A 16,213-nucleotide genomic window follows, 5' to 3' on the forward strand; every position below is an offset into this window, starting at 1 on the left:
AGACCCAGGTTCGAAATCCCAAGGTCACTGGCTTGAGCATGGGCTCATCCAGCTTGAGCGCGGGCTCACTAGCTTGTGTGCAGGGTCGCTGACTTGATCATAGGATCATAGACATGACCCTATGGTCACTGGCTTGAGCCCAAAGGTTGCTGGCTTGAGCCCAAAGGTTGCTGGCTTGAGCCCAAAGGTCGCTGGCTTGAGCCCAAGGTCACTGACTTAAGCAAGGGGTCACTGGCTTAAGCAAGGGGTCACTGGCTTGGCTGTAGCCCCCAGTCAAGGTACATATGAGGAAGTAATCAATGAACAACTAAGATGCTGCAGTGAAGAACTGATGCTTCTTATCTCCCTTCCTGTCTGTCTGTCTGTCCCTCTGTCTCTCGCTGAAAAAAAAAAAAAGGAAATCAAATTCTTCCTTTTTTTTTCTTTTTTTCTGAAACTGGAAACGGGGAGAGACAGTCAGACAGACTCCCGCATGCGCCCAACCAGGATCCACCTGGCACGCCCACCAGGGGCTACGCTCTGCCCACCAGGGGGCGATGCTCTGCCCCTCGGGGCATCACTCTGCTGAGACCAGAGCCACTCTAGCGCCTGGGGCAGAGGCCAAGGAGACATCCCTAGCGCCCAGGCCATCTTTGCTCCAATGGAGCCTTGGCTGCGGGAGGGGAAGAGAGAGACAGAGAGGAAGGGGGGGGGAGTGGAGAAGCAAATGGGCGCTTCTCCTATGTGCCCTGGCTGGGAATCGAACCCGGGTCCCCCGCACGCCAGGCCGACACTCTACCCCTGAGCCAACCGGCCAGGGCCTCTTCCTCCTTTTTTGATGTTAATTTGTACTTTCTTTTAGGTCACTTGATTTTGCTGGGCCTCATCCTTAAAATGGGGTGGGAGGGGCAGGGTGATTGGCCAAAATAACCTCAGAGGGCCTTTCTAGCTCCAGTATTCCAAGATCCTGAGAGCCCCGGGCCAAGTCCACTGCTGCCTGGGATTATGTCTCATGGCTGGCCTGCCTTCCCCACACTATCTCCCTACCCAGACTCTGCTCTACCCCACAGGCTGGCCCTCAGCTGAGCCTTCCTGTGTGCCCCTTGGGGAGAAGTCCACAGTGTACTCTGGATTAAATTATAACCTCGGAAGTACAGTTTATAAACGGCAAATGTGGGTTTTGAATAGCCTAATGTTTGTCATGAAATAATTGGATAAAACCCAGCCTCCATGCAGGCCTGGAAGTTAGGACAGACGTCAGAGACCAGTAGCAAAACCCCAAGAACAAACACCAGTGCAGGGGCTGGGGAGAGGGTGAGTGACGAAAGAGTAGGGAGTTCCGGCCGAGAACGCTATCACAGACTCACCACATCTGAGCTGGCAGCGCAGGTCGTCCTGTCCTGTCATGTTATAGATGAGGAAATTAAGGCCTAGGAAGAGAAGAGGCATCTGTGATGGGGTGGGGGTTATGTCTGTTTTTTCTTTAGCATCACCTCAGCTGGGTCTAAGGCCCAGAGATGGGAACGAATTGAAGAAGACTTGGAAACCAAGCCCAGGAGAGACCAGAGCATGAGGTTGGGGCTGACCCCGCTCTTCCCGCCCCCTGAGCCCCGTGTCCCTGCTCCCAGCCCACTTGCTCTGTCCCCAGCCCTTCTCAGGTCTCCTTTCCTTTGTTCACCACCCTCAGCTCAGCTCCCAGTACATCACAGATAGGGGTCCCAGTGGGCTTGAGCAGGAAGCTGGCCAGAGAATATGGAGGGCCAGCGATGCTCTCCAGAGTGCCCAGACACCTGGCGTGCCTTGTTAAGAAGCTCTGGGAAAAGGGGAGGTGGGGAGGGACTGTCATTGCACTGACATTTAGAACACACTCCTTTCCCTCCCACACCACCCTAAGGGGATCCAGGGACAGAAGAGGTGCCAGGCACGTCTCAAGGATGCTATAAACCCAAATACTGGGACTGAGCTCAAGAGAGAACAGAACCAGGAGCCTATGAACCTCCTGTCACATTCAGCCCTGAGATGAATCATTAATAAATCAAGTGTGAGATGAAAAGCCACATTGGAAGTCTCCTATACACTTCCTGCCCAACTCTGTGATACCTGTAGCTGTTGTTAGAAGGTCATTTTTCTTTTCTTTTTGAAAGATGGAGGAGAGAGAGAGAGAGGGAGAGAGAGAGAGAGAGAAACATCAATTGGTTGTTCCACTTATGCATTTATTGGTTGATTCTTTTTTTTTTTTTTTTTTTGTATTTTTCTGAAGTTGGAAACGGGGACGCAGTCAGACAGACTCCCGCTTGCGCCCAACCGGGATCCACCCGGCATGCCCACCAGGGGGCGATGCTCTGCCCATCTGGGGCATTGCTCTGTTGCCACCAGAACCATTCTAGCGCCTGAGACAGAGGCCACAGAGCCATCCTCAGCGCCTGGGCTAACTTTGCTCCAATGGAGCCTTGGCTGGGGGAGGGGAAGAGAGAGACAGAGAGGAAGGAGAGGGGGAGGGGTGGAGAAGCAGATGGCCGCTTCTCCTGTGTGCCCTGGCCGGGAATCAAACCCGGGACTCCTGCACGCCAGGCTGATGCTCTACCACTGAGCCAACCGGCCAGGGCTAGAAGGTCATTTTTAAAGAGGTGATATCTAGGGCCAGAAAGGAACCAGTCCCAAAGTCCCCAAATTGACTTGGGAGATGGAACCAACTTTAGGAAGGCTTCCAGCAGGGAGACCTTGGGCAACCTCCCAGGTCCACAGCTGTCTGCCCTTGATCACACAGGCTGTTTGCTGCCTGGGATGCTGGACACTAAGGTAGCTGGGTGACCTGGAAATAGAGTGCCCAGGCTTGACTGTTTCACCTTGACACCCTCTCCCCAAGCATGAGAGCAAGGCCAGGGAGCTCCTGGGAGCCTCCTGCTGAATTCCCAGGGGCTGGAAGCCAGCTCTGCAGCTGATGTAAGGCCGGGGGTGGGTGAGCTCAGCCTGTCTCTAGCATACCAAGCTTTTTGCGTCCCACTGTACCCTAGAAAATACACCTGTCTGTTCCACTCTGCCTTGGTCTTCCTAGGTCTTTACTCTATTTCTTCCAGAAGCATGGCAGGGTCACCTTAGATCCTGAAAGCAGATGCTGCTTGGGGCTGGATGGCACTGAACCCTTCTCGGTCAACCCTGCCGTCCTTCACGGGCAGCCTGTAGGCAGTGCAGGGACCTGGAGCCCTGCCTCCAGGGGACCTGTCCAGTGGCGGTGGGAACCTGGGCACTCCTTGGCCCTCATGCTCTGCCCGTGCGAGCTCATTTTCTCTTCGGGGAGAGGTCAGACCCTCTTATCCCATTAGAAGGGTGGACCTTCTTCCACAGGCCCTCACCTCTCACTCTTCATGCCCAGGCTCAAGGTGGGAATGTCAGGTCCCTACCACCTTCTTCTCCTCCTTCTCCTTCTCCTCTTTGTCCTCCTCCTCCTTCTTCTTTTGTTTTGAAAGACAGAGAGAGGGACAGATAGGGACAGACAGACAGGAAGGGAGAGATGACAAGCATTAATTCTTCTTTGTGGTTCTTTGTTGCAGCTCCTTGGTTGTTCATTGATTGCTTTCTCATATGTGCCTTGACTGGAAGCTACAGCAGACCAATGACCCTTTGCTTAAGCCAGTGACCTTGGGCTCAAGCCAGCGACCTTTGGCTTAAGCCAGCGACCCTGTGCTCAAGTTGGTGAGCCTGCGCTCAAGCCAGCAACCTCAGGGTTTCAAATGTGGTCCCCGCGTCCAGTCCGATGCTCTATCCACTGTTGCCACTGCTTGGTCAGGCTCCCCTACTACCCTCTTTTTTTTTTTTTTTTTTTTTAATTTTATTTATTTATTTATTTTTTACAGAGACAGAGTGGGTCAGAGAGAGGGATAGACAGGGACAGACAGACAAGAATGGAGAGAGATGAGAAGCATCAATCATTAGTTTTTCATTGCACGTTGCAACACCTTAGTTGTTCATTGATTGCTTTCTCATATGTGCCTTGACCGCGGGCCTTCAGCAGACCGAGTAACCCCTTGCTGGAGCCAGTGACCTTGGGTTCAAGCTGGTGGGCTTTTCCTCAAACCAGATGAGCCAACGTTCAAGCTGGCGACCTCAGGGTCTCGAACCTGGGTCCTCTGCATCCCAGTCTGATGCTCTATCCACTGCGCCACGGCCTGGTCAGGCACCTACTACCCTCTTGAGGACCTTCAAGGTATTGTTGGCTCAGGATAAGGTTCCATTCAGCTCGTATTTACTAAAACAGGGTATCATAATAACATAACACGGATTATGTGCCTCCTTTTACAAAGTGCTTTCACGATTAATTAGTGCTTCAGAGATGTTAGTGACCACGCTGTGAGGTCAGGTCAGAGGCCCTGAAGAAGCTGAGGCCCAGTGAGTTTAAGTGGCAGAACCAGGAGTCACACCCAACAGGGTCTTCCCACGTCCTCAGGCTGCCTCAGTCCTGTCCCACAGGCACCTGCTTCCAGGGGCAGGCTTGCTTGCTGTTGGAGGCACAGTCTAGAAGAAAGGACTTTCCTTAGGGACTAGGGGATGAGGTGGAAAAGGCTGGGAGAATAGAACTTGTGGATGTTGGGTAGATGTTTGGGGTCCAAGTCTACCTGGGAAGGAAGGGAAAAGTTCTTAGGAGCAGAATGGGGGCAGTACTCGGAGTCCTGGAATTGCAGCCTTGCGCCTCAGCTGCTCACTCAGATAAAGGCTCCTTGGCCACACCAACCTTTGGCTGGCACCAGCTGGGTTGGGGCTGCTGCGTGGGGCAGAGGCAGACTTTAGGACTGGGCCCTCCAGTTCTGGCCCAGGACCAGTGGTAGTGGCCATTATGGGCCTCCCTGTTGACACCATGGTAGACTGAAGCCTTCCTCATCACCTGCTCTATGACCTTGGGCAGCCCTTTCTCTTCAGCCATGCCTGACCCTCTCTGGGTGGCCATGTGCATATCTATCTTCATGACCTTCCCACAGTTCTTGCTGCTGACGCAACTTCTGAGGCTGGTGAACTCAGACAGCCAGGCTCACAGGCAGGTGAGCACATGCTCCCTGTGCTGGAAGGTACAGTCTGTACCAGCTGCACCTGCCCCTCCCTGACTTGGGCCCCTGGCCTGGCAGGAAAGCCTTTGTTGGAATTGGAACCAAGGAGGGAAGCAGGTGTGCTCTTCTCACTGGAAAAACTCAGAAACGGAGACACCCAGCTCCAGGGCCACACAGGCCAGTCTTGCAGGGAACTCCAAACCTGTTTGTTGACACTCTTATCTATCCTTTCTCCAACCCCTCATGATCAGATGAGTGGGATCTAAAGGAGAAAACCCCATGTCAAGCCAGCTCCTGGCTCTGCCCAACCTTGAACCAATCCCTAGAACCACTAGAATCATTTCCAAGTTTGAAGTATATTTACTTGTTTATTAGTTATTATAATCACATGATTATAATTTAAAAAGAGAATATAAGACAGAGAAAAAGAAGTGTCCCTCCCATACCTTTCACTCAGCTGCCCTTTCTCCTCCTCAGAGAAAAGCAGTGTTACCAGTTTCTTGTGTATCTTTCCAGAGATAGGCTAGATTAACCACTGGATTTTTTTTTTTTTAAGTGAGAGACAGACAGGAAGGGAGAGAGATGAGAAACATCAACTTGTAGTTGCAGCATTTTTTAGTTCATTAATTGCTTCTTATACATGCCTTGACTCGGGGGCTCCAGCCGAGCCAGTGACTCCTTGCTCAAGCCAGCGACCTTGGGATCATGTTGATGATCCTGTGCTCAAGCAAGATGAGCCCACACTCAAGCCAGTGACCTCAGGGTTTTGAACCTGGGACCTCACTGTTCAATGCTCTATCCACTGAACTAACATTAGTCAGGCTAACCATTGAATTTTTTTTAAGCGAGAGGAGGGGAGTTAGTGAGACAGACTTCTGCATGCTCTCAGACTGGGATCCACCCAGCAACCCCACCTGGGTCTTATGCTTGAGTACCAAGCTATTTTTAACACCTGAGGCTTACGTGCTCAGACCAGCTGAGCTATCCTCAGCACCCAGGGCCATGCTCAAACCCATTGTGCCACTGTGCAGGAGGGGGAGAAAGAAAGATGGGGAAAGGGAGAAGGGAAGAAGCAGATGATTGCTTCTCCTATGTGCCTTGACCAGGAATCAAACCCAGGATGTCTATATAATGGGCCGACATTCGCCTGACCAGGCGGTGGCGCAGTGGATAGAGCGTCGGACTGGGATGCCGAGGACCCAGGTTCGAGACCCCACGGTTGCCAGCGCTTGAGCACGGGCTCATCTGGCTTGAGCAAAAAGCTCACCAGCTTGGACACAGGGTCGCTGGCTCGAGCGAGGGGTTACTCAGTCTGCTGAAGGCCCGCGGTCAAGGCACATATGAGAAAGCAATCAATGAACAACGAAGGTGTCGCAATGAAAGACTGATGATTGATGCTTCTCATCTCTCTCCGTTCCTGTCTGTCTGTCCCTATCTATCCCTCTCTCTGACTCTCTCTCTCTGTCCCTGTAAAGAAAAATAAATAAATAAATATAAAACATTAATAAAAAAAAAGATAATGGGCCGACATTCTATCAACTGAGCCACCGGCCAGGGCCTAACCATTGGATTTTTGATGATCACAACTCACACAGCTAGGTCACATCTTTTTTTTTTTTTTTTTAATACCTTTTTTAGAGATAGAAAGAGGAAGGGGTAGAGAGAGAAGCTTTCATTTGTTGTTCCACTTAGTTATGCAGTCACTGGTTGCTTTCTGTATGTGTCCTGAGCAGTGATCAAACTCACGACCTTGTTGCCTCAGGATGACACTCTAATTGATTGAGCTAACTAGCCAGGACCCAGGTCACATTTTGCTTAAGTTTTCTGCTTGGAGCAAGTAAGGAGAAACTCCCTAGCTTTGAACATTCCTTGAGAATGGACAGGAAGCAACCGGAGATAAATTTCCAACAGGAGCTCCTGTTCCAGGTCTCTCTCTTTCACTGCCTTCCACTTGTTACTTCACTGGATGCCCGCAGCAGACGTGAAGAGGACAGGTGACACCAGCCTCTCTTCCCAGACAGGGAAGCTGAGGAGCCAAGGGGTTAAAGAAAGTCAAGATTACACAGTAAACTAGGGCACTAGCTTTTCACATACTATTGCCCATCTTCCTTGTAGCTTCCTTTCACCTTAAAAATGACCTCGAGTTCTTAAATGTCTCTGCTACAATTAGACGGTAGACATCGCAAGGGCAAGAATTCTTCCATCTTCCCCTCTGAGCTGGGCTCTGTGTAGCCCCTGAGCAGTGGTCAATGATGTGACTAGAATCAAGTGACAGAAGCAGGGGGTGTGTTTTTCTTCCAGGGCCAACCCAAGGCCCTGAAGTTTGCTACCTGGACACACACATCCCTGACCACCCACTCACTGACCCACAGGCCTGTACCTCATTAGTTCTTTTCTTTCTTTCTATTTATTTATTTATTTATTTATTTATTTATTTATTTATTTACAGAGACAGAGAGTGAGTCAGAAAGGGATAGATAGGGACAGACAGGAACGGAGAGATGAGAAGCATCAATCATTAGTTTTTCATTGCGCGGTGCAACACCTTAGTTGTTCATTGATTGCTTTCTCATATGTGCCTTGACCATGGGCCTTCAGCAGACCGAGTAACCCCTTGCTGGAGCCAGCGACCTTGGGTTCAAGCTGGTGGGTTTTTGCTCAAACCAGATGAGCCCGCGCTCAAGCTGGTGACTTCGGGGTCTCGAACCTGGGTCCTTCCGCATCCCAGTCCGACCCTCTATCCACTGCGCCACTGCCTGGTCTGGCTAGTTCTTTTCTTGCACGGTCAGCCAGTTAATGCTCTTGCTGTGAAGACCAAGGTTGTAGGTTGGCTCCCAAGGGGCAAATCATCCTGAGGCGAAGCACTCTGTTCCTTGCCATGAACTGTACAGAGTATTACAAATTACAACTGGATGACAAAAAGAGACTGTCCCTCAGTGGGATGCAAAGTGTACAGTTCTATAACTCAAGGGGGTGATATCCTCTGTGACCTTCTCCTCCTCCCTGTTCTTCCCTACCCCTACCCTACAATCTTTGGGGTTTCTCTGGAGTCAGCCCTGGTCCATCTTCGCTTTCGGTCTTCTATGTAAAAAATCCTTCAGCCAAGCAGGTCTCTCTCTAAAGGTCACAAAGTGCCCAGAGTGATTAGGTTCTCAGAAAATTAGGTAATTAGAAGGGTCAGTGGCTTCAGAAGGCATGAGCTGTGCTTGTTTAGTGAGGTAGCAAGAACAGGGGGCAATGATTCACTTCACAGTACAGGAAGTATCTGCCATGGCTGGTTTGTGAGTTCAGGTGCAGTTCTTGAGTGGGTGTGAGAACGTCGGTGGGTCAGGGATGCTTGGAGGGAGGGGTTAGCAGGGAGGCCTTTGGACCAGAAGGGCTGCTGACTGGAGAAATTTTGAAGGCAGGGCTGCTGGAAGGAGAATGGGGAAACCAGGGGAGAGGGGTGAAAATCAGAGAGGGGGTTCCTGTGAACAGAGAAGCTTGAGGGAAGGGTAAACCTATGGTGTAGCAGGTCAGGGCTTACAGGGAGTTCCATGTGAAAGTCAATGTACTCATATAAAAAAACTCATCTGGGCCCTGGCTGGTTGGCTCAGTGGTAGAGCGTCAGCCTGACATGTGGATGTCCCAGGTTTGATTCCCAGTCAAGGCACATGGGAGAAGTGACCATCTGCTTCTCCACCCTTCCCTCTTTCCCTTCTCTCTCTCTCTCTCTTCCCCTCCTGCAACCAAGGCTCCACTGGAGCAAGTTGGTCCGGGTGCTGAGGATGGCTCCATTTGCAACAAAGCAATGGCTCAGATGGGCACAGCATCGCCCCCTAGTGGGCTTACTGGGTGGATCCAGGTCGGTGCCTGTGGGAGCCTGTCTCTCTGCCTCCGGCTTCTCACTTAAAAAAAAAAACAAAACCTATCTGCTCCAACAACTGGTTCCTTTTCCTGCTTTCTCATTCTGCTCAAGATGTTACCATCGCCTGACCAGGCAGTGGCGCAGTGGATAGAGCAGGGGTCTCAAACTCAACTCAGCATGTGGGCCGCAGAGCAAGATCACAGCCGTTCAGCGGGCCGGGCCGTACTAGGTCTACAAAAGGCAACTGTTACGCAACACTTTTCTCACTGCAGTTGAAAACAAAAAAAAATCAGTACAACAAGCACAATCGTACATGCAGTTTACTCAGTGTCACAAAACGACCAGAAACTGTAGTTCGCATCACAACTGCTGTTAACTAAGCTAATATCTAGCTAGGATGCTAGAGAAATGAAAAATACAAGTAGGCCCCTAGGCTTACTTAATTTTATCCAAAATATTTTGAACTTCGTGGATTAGTCTGCGGGCCACACAAAATTGTTCGACGAGCCGCGAGTTTGAGACCCCTGGGATAGAGTGTCAGACTGGGATGCAGAGGACCCAGGTTTGAAACCCTGAGATCACTGGCTTGAGCCTAAAGGTCACTGGCTTAAAGCCCAAGGTCACTGGTGTGAGCCCAAGGTCGCTGGGTTGAGCAAGGAGTCACTTGCTCTGCTGTAGCCCCCCAGTCAAGGCACATATGAGAAAGCAATCAATGAACAACTAAAGAGCTGCAACAAAGAGCCACAACGAAGAATTGATGCTTCTCATTTCTCCCTTCCTGTCTGTCTGTCCCTATCTGTTCTTCTCTCTCTCTTCCTCTCTCTGTCTCTGTCTCTCTCTCTCTCACACACACACACACACAAAGATGTTACCATCATCATGGGTCCCTGCACCTGGTCTGGGGGCAGGATCTCACCTGACTCTCACTAATCAGGAGCCAAAACTCTTGTGGTATCTCATACCGCACCTACCTTCCTGGAATTCAGCCATAGTCTACTGCCAAAGCTCAGCTCACTACCACACTCCATTGCCTGTTCCCTCAGAATTTCCACCACAGCTGCCTGTGTGAGGTGAAGTTGAACCTAACTGTGAGTGAGGGCTGACTGCTGCATTAAATTAGATGAAATTATTTTGTCATCCATGGACCACTGAAAATGGAGCCTTTCTTTAGTATAGCAAAATGACACCATTCCTCCAGAGAAACTACTGATAAAGTGCTAGTAGAATCACCCACTTAGAGCCTAGACTTAGTCTGTCAATAATACTTGCAACAGCAAACAGGGCTCATGGCTAGTGAACACATTCTCATTTGGTTTCTGGGTCTCTACTCTTTCTTGGTTCTACTTCTATACCGCTTGCCCCTTCCTCTCAGTGTATTTTTCTGGTTCCTCTTCATCTTCCTGATGTCTAAACATTGGGGGGCCAGAGACTTCAGTTCTTCTCTCCTCTGTCCTTGCTCACACCCAGACAACCTCATTCTGGTCAATAAATTTAAGGTCTGCCTTTCTATGAGGACAGCACCTAAGTTTATATCTCCATTCCTGGTCTGTTCCCAGAACACCAGGCTTGAACTGCCTACTTAACACCTTGGCCTGGATGTCTAATAGACAGGCCAATGTACTATCCAAAATCAAACCTTTGTTTTCTCCCAAACCTGCTCCTTCTCTAGCCTCCCCTAGCTCGGTAACCAGTGCTCAGACCAAAACTATATAGTTCAAGGACTTTACCTTGATATGTTTCTTTTACTCACACTCAAAGTCCATGTACATCAGTAAATCCCATTGGATCCACCTTCAAAATATCTATGACTTTCCTTGCTGCCACTACTCCTAGCAGCTGAGGCTCCCTGTCTTCTGGGCCGATGCCGCCTTCCTGGTTTCATCCCCTGCCACACGGGGCTCCTTGTTGCTCCCCTGACACCATAGCCTACTTACCGCGCTGAAGCCTCCCACAGCTCTCCTCCCGGCCTGCAGGCACTCACAGAACTGGCTCTCTCATTTCCTTCTGGTCTTTGCTCAGTTGTCACCTTTTCAGTGAGGCTGCCCTGGACCAACCTATTTAAGATGGCAAACTCATCCACACTGTACACTAAAGGTCCTTCTTCACTGCATGTTTTTAACCATAAGAGAACATTAATTTAGAAATTCACAGAGGTATAAGAAGTAAGCTGTAGAAAACAAGTTACAGAGGCAAAAGAAGGGCCCTTGGAGCTTAGGAGAGAGAGCGAGGCCAGAAAAACACGCTTGGGGAAGGGGGTGGGGAAAGGCATGGGCGTGTTCCACAGAGAGCTGCACATTGCATTTTTCTATAGCACTTATCATAACCTGGCATTTCATGTGTATGTACACATATAAAAATATTTCTTGGTTGTTTATTATCTGCCTCTCCCCTCTAGAATATAAAACTGTGAGGGTGGAGAATTTGTTTGAACTGTGTACTGCTAGATACCAGCATCTAGAATAGTCTCGTCACATACTTTGGTGGTATTAAAGTTGTTGAATGAATGAGGCTTGAAGAGGCTAAGTAAGTTCCCCAAGGCCACACAACTAGCAAATGTATAAACTCCAGAGGATTACCTAACTTTCCCAAGGTCATAGAATGAAGGGAAAAACCCTGGTTCACGTCTAGGTCTGAATTAATCACTATCTGTAACCACTGTGCCTTCTCCTCCTTCTTCTTTTTATTGATTTTAGAGAGAGAAGAACTGGGGTAGAAAAACATTGACTTGTTGTTCCACTTATTTATGCTTTCGTTGGTTGATTATTGTATGTGCCCTGACCAGGAATCAAACTCTCAACCTTGGCATATCAGGATGACACTCTAACCCAGGGGTCCCAAACTTTTTACACAGGGGGCCAGTTCACTGTCCCTCAGACCGTTGGAGGGCCGGACTATAAAAAAAACTATGAACAAATCCCTATGCACACTGCACATATCGTATTTTAAAGTAAAAAAACAAAACGGGAACAAATACAATATTTAAAATAAAAAACAAGTAAATTTAAATCAAGAAACTGACCAGTATTTCAATGGGAACTATGGGCCTGCTTTTGGCTAATGAGATGGTCAATGTGCTCCTTTCATTGACCACCAATGAAAGAGGTGCCCCTTCCAGAAGTGCAGCGGGGGCCGGATAAATGGCCTCAGGGAGCCGCATGTGGCCCGCGGGCCGTAGTTTGGGGACCCCTGCTCTAAACCTGAGCTACCAGGCCAGAACTATAACCACTGTGTTTCCACCCCTAGATCCTCTTAAGACCAAATACCTGTATTCACCCAACCACTACTTTCCTGCCCTTCAGCCTTTCCCTCACTTCAATTCATTATTTAGAAAGCATAATAAAGTTTACGTTCTTTGTACAACTAGAGCATAATATAGATTCAGCCTAGAAAATAATATAGTTTTAAAAAGCAGAAAAAAATTACTAGTTGCCCAGAATCCAGAGACTACTGTGGTTACTGTGCTGTTATTTTATTCCAGTCTTTTCTATGGCATTTGTGCATAATAAAATCATCACTATAATCCAGGCCACTAGCCACACACAAATTCTTGGTTCTAACTAATCCCAGCATAATAAGCAAACATATGTATATAATGGTCATAGAAAGACAGGCAGGCTTTGAATATAAGACACAGAGACAGAGATCTCAGCAACTGTGGGCAGACAAGCAGGAACGGACAAGCCGGGTCTGAGGGAGAGCAGGTGAGGGATGGTGGGCTGTCTCAGCAGGAGCACCAGGGAAAGAATACTGCCAGGTGGGAGGAAGGTGTGGAGAGCTATGAACTGGCTGGGGCTGTGGAATTTGAACTCAACAAAGGAAACTTCCAAAGACTCCTGAGTGCAGGGTGGAGATACTGGATCTAAGGAGACCATTAGGGATAAAGGGTTCTTATCAAAAATAACTCTGAGGCAGAGGCAACTGACCTGAATGTGGGGTTATAAGAAGGGAAGAGTCAGAGATCACTCCCCAGGTGAGGAGCTGAGGGAGTGGGTGAGAACAGTAATTTTTACTGAGACTCAGAATGAGAAGGAGTCTGCAGGACAATTCTGGATGATGAGACTTGGCAGAGTGCAGCTGTGTAGGCTGCAGCATCCTAAGGGAGATTGCAGACACAGATGTTCCCCTGAGAAGGAGACTGGTGAGGGGAACAGAGAGGGAGAAATGAGCATGGGAAATTTTCCAGACAAGACCCCATAAGGACCCCTCCCAGCCCACCAACCCGAGCCTGCACACACCCCAGGCCTATATGCCTTGTGTCCGGGGGGCCCTCTGTCCCTGCTGGGGCAGCCCCTTCTCCAGCACTGTCAGCCACACCACACAGCTTGTTCCCACAAGGGGGCTGCAGTCTTCCCTCATGGGTTCCCATGTCTTGCTGCCCAGCGTGCACACAGCAGACGCCCCCTCCCCAGAGGTGGATTAAGGTCGGTTGAGGCCCCTTATATTAGAAAAAAGTGTAAAGTTGGGGTTTTGCAGGGCCCTCAGAAGTCAGGGGTCTGGGCGTGCGCCCGGTGCCCCCGCTGTTAAATCCACCTCTGCCCCACACAAATCCCCTTAACTTGACGTCCCTTTCCTACTCTTCCTGTGCCATCCAGTCCCCACCTGTCAGACTCACTCCTTGCTGATGGTCAAGCTTGACTCTCAGTGGCAGGTAACAGTGGAGTACTTCCATTAAACACTGTTGCCTAGGGCCCAAACTGGCCATGAGGGCTGGTCTGCTATAGATTCCTCTTACCACCACTCAGACCAGCTTTAATGTGCCTGCACATCACCAGCTTCTTGTTTAAAAGCAGATTCCAGTTTCTGTGGCCCTGGGGCCTGTATCTGACAAGCTCATGGACTGCACTTGAGGAAACAAGGGCCTGGTGCCTCTGAGTAGTCAGTTTGATCCTTCTTGGCCTATTGTTCTTATCTGCCAAATAAGACTGACCACTTCCCTGGGTTATCACAGGATCAACCGTTAGTGTTCAGGAAAATAAAACAAAAGCCAAAGACTGAACAAATGCCAGATATCACCCTCTATGTCATGTGTTGCTGCCAGGATGAATGTGATAAAATACACAAAGGCCTTAGCAGGTGTGCAATAAAGGTTAGCTCCCCTAACCCCAAGCCTCCAAGGTCATATACGTAATCTTCTGACACCAGGTAAAAAGAGACTACTGAGAGAGACTACTCCCACATTTCAGGCAAAGGATTACTCTGAGCTGGGACGGAAGCAGGAGGATGGGAAGGAGGGAATGTGTCGCAGTGGTCGGCAAACTCATTAGTCAACAGAGACAAATAGCAACAGTACAACCATTGAAATTTCTTTTGAGAGCCAAATTTTGTTTTTAATTTTTTTATATTTATTCATTTTTTAGAGAGGAGAGAGAGTTAGAATGAGAGAGAGAGAGAGAGAGAGAGAGAGAGAGAGAGAGAGAGAAAGGGGGGAGGAGCAGGAAGCATCAACTCCCATATACGCCTTGACCAGGCAAGCCCAGGGTTTTGAACCAGTGACCTCAGTGTTCCAGGTCAATGCTTTATCCACTGCGCCACCACAGGTCAGGCTTTGAGAGCCAAATTTTTTAAACTTAAACTATATAGGTAGGTACATTTCTTATCGAGGTAGCATCTGCCCGTGGTTTTTTGTGGAAGAGCCATACTCAAGGGGCCAAAGAGCTGCATGTGGTTTGCGAGCTGCAGTTTGCCGACCACTGTTAGAGGTACACAGTCCCACAGGCCTGGAACTTTTCAAGTGTGACCTTCTCCATCCCCAGCAAGCAAAACTCTGTCTCTCAAAGCCAGTCAGAGCTCCCACACTCTGTCTTGAAAGCCCCTACCAATTCAGCTCTTGACCCATAACAATAACTCTTACACTTGCCCTGCTTATCTGACCCCTCTTATCCTGGGAATGAATCTGGCATTGACCTTAACCATATCCCTCCCATCACCCCTGATCTTGTCCCATTGTTCCCTCACCACTGTTAAACTCCACTTCTGACTTCTGTGGTGACACCAGCCTGTTCCCGGTGGGGTTGCATCCCACTCAATCTGTGTGAGAGGCTGTGCACCCACTGACATCTCATGGCCAGTTACAATGGGCTGAGTGTGAGAGCCATTACCCGCAGCTGGTGAGTATGTTGTGGTGACTGTTACCTGTGCCAAGGGAGAGTTGAAAAGAATTCTTATGTTTCAGGCCTGGGAGGTGGAAGAATAATGAGGTAAATTTGGAACAGTAAGCTTAGGGCCAGCGTTGGTCAGGCAGCAAAGTGGAACTTTCCCTCAGGGAGGTAGGAGTGTATTACCAGAGAGTTAGGCGAGAGTGAGGTGGTTAGAGACATCCGTATAGATGTAATTGTTGAATCTGTATATAGAGAAAAGAACAAAATTCTGAAGATTAGACATTTGGGAACATCTCTGTCAACCTAGGAAGCCAAAATAAGTTCTCAGGAGAGGGTCATTCTGACCAGATTCTCAGACTGTTCTCCCTCTCAGGTCCTAAATGGTTTCCATCCAGGCCCTATCCTGTGAGTGCCACAGGGCAGCAGACAGGAGGAACTGAACGTAGACCTCCCTTCTCCAACAGGTGTCCTTTTGGTGCCCTCTTGGAGACCTCCCAGCACCCCTCTGCCTGCTCCAGCTGTTTTCAGACCATCTTCTCCCTCCTCTAAGTCAGTAGGAGCAGAGACTCAGAAGTTTCACGTGGACACCCAGGAGCTATGAGGGGGCCCTTTCTCCTCCTGTCCACTCCTCATTTCCACCTTCATTATAACTGACCAACAAGTTACAGAAAACAAAAAGACTGCAGATTTCAGTCTTCTATTTTCTAGCTGTAATATATGCTATGGGACCATCTGTCTAGAGCTCTTTCCTAAGGATTACCCTTCCCTTTCTCCATGACCTGTGGGAGCTGCCATGTTAGTAAAATATGATCCCCCGCATACACACCAATGGTCCTGATTGGGACAGGGGTCTCCTCTCAGACCAATCATGGTGTTCTCCTCTCTTTTCCAAAATTAGTCTAGGAGGAACACCTGACTCAAACTGGACTAATGCTTACTTCCCCAGGGTTTTTGGACTAGGGTAAGAGAGAGTCAAATGTATGTCTCTACATAAAATTTATAACAGTAACAAAAATTCAGCAGAAATAAATATTTCTTTCCTGAAATTCACTAAAATAACAGTGGAGGAATTTATAAAAAGGCATAAATGAACAAGAATAAAGGGAACTTAGGAGGAGATATAGCAACAAAATTTTGGAAGCTAGAATACAGATAGTTGAGTGATAACTGAGCTCGAAGACCTGAGACAAATGGATCCTAAACTGGCTACGGGAAAAGCCAAGGAACAATCCATTTACAACACAGAATTT

The sequence above is a fragment of the Saccopteryx bilineata genome, chromosome 3, assembly GCF_036850765.1.
Source record: "Saccopteryx bilineata isolate mSacBil1 chromosome 3, mSacBil1_pri_phased_curated, whole genome shotgun sequence".
Taxonomy (NCBI): Eukaryota; Metazoa; Chordata; class Mammalia; order Chiroptera; family Emballonuridae; genus Saccopteryx; species Saccopteryx bilineata.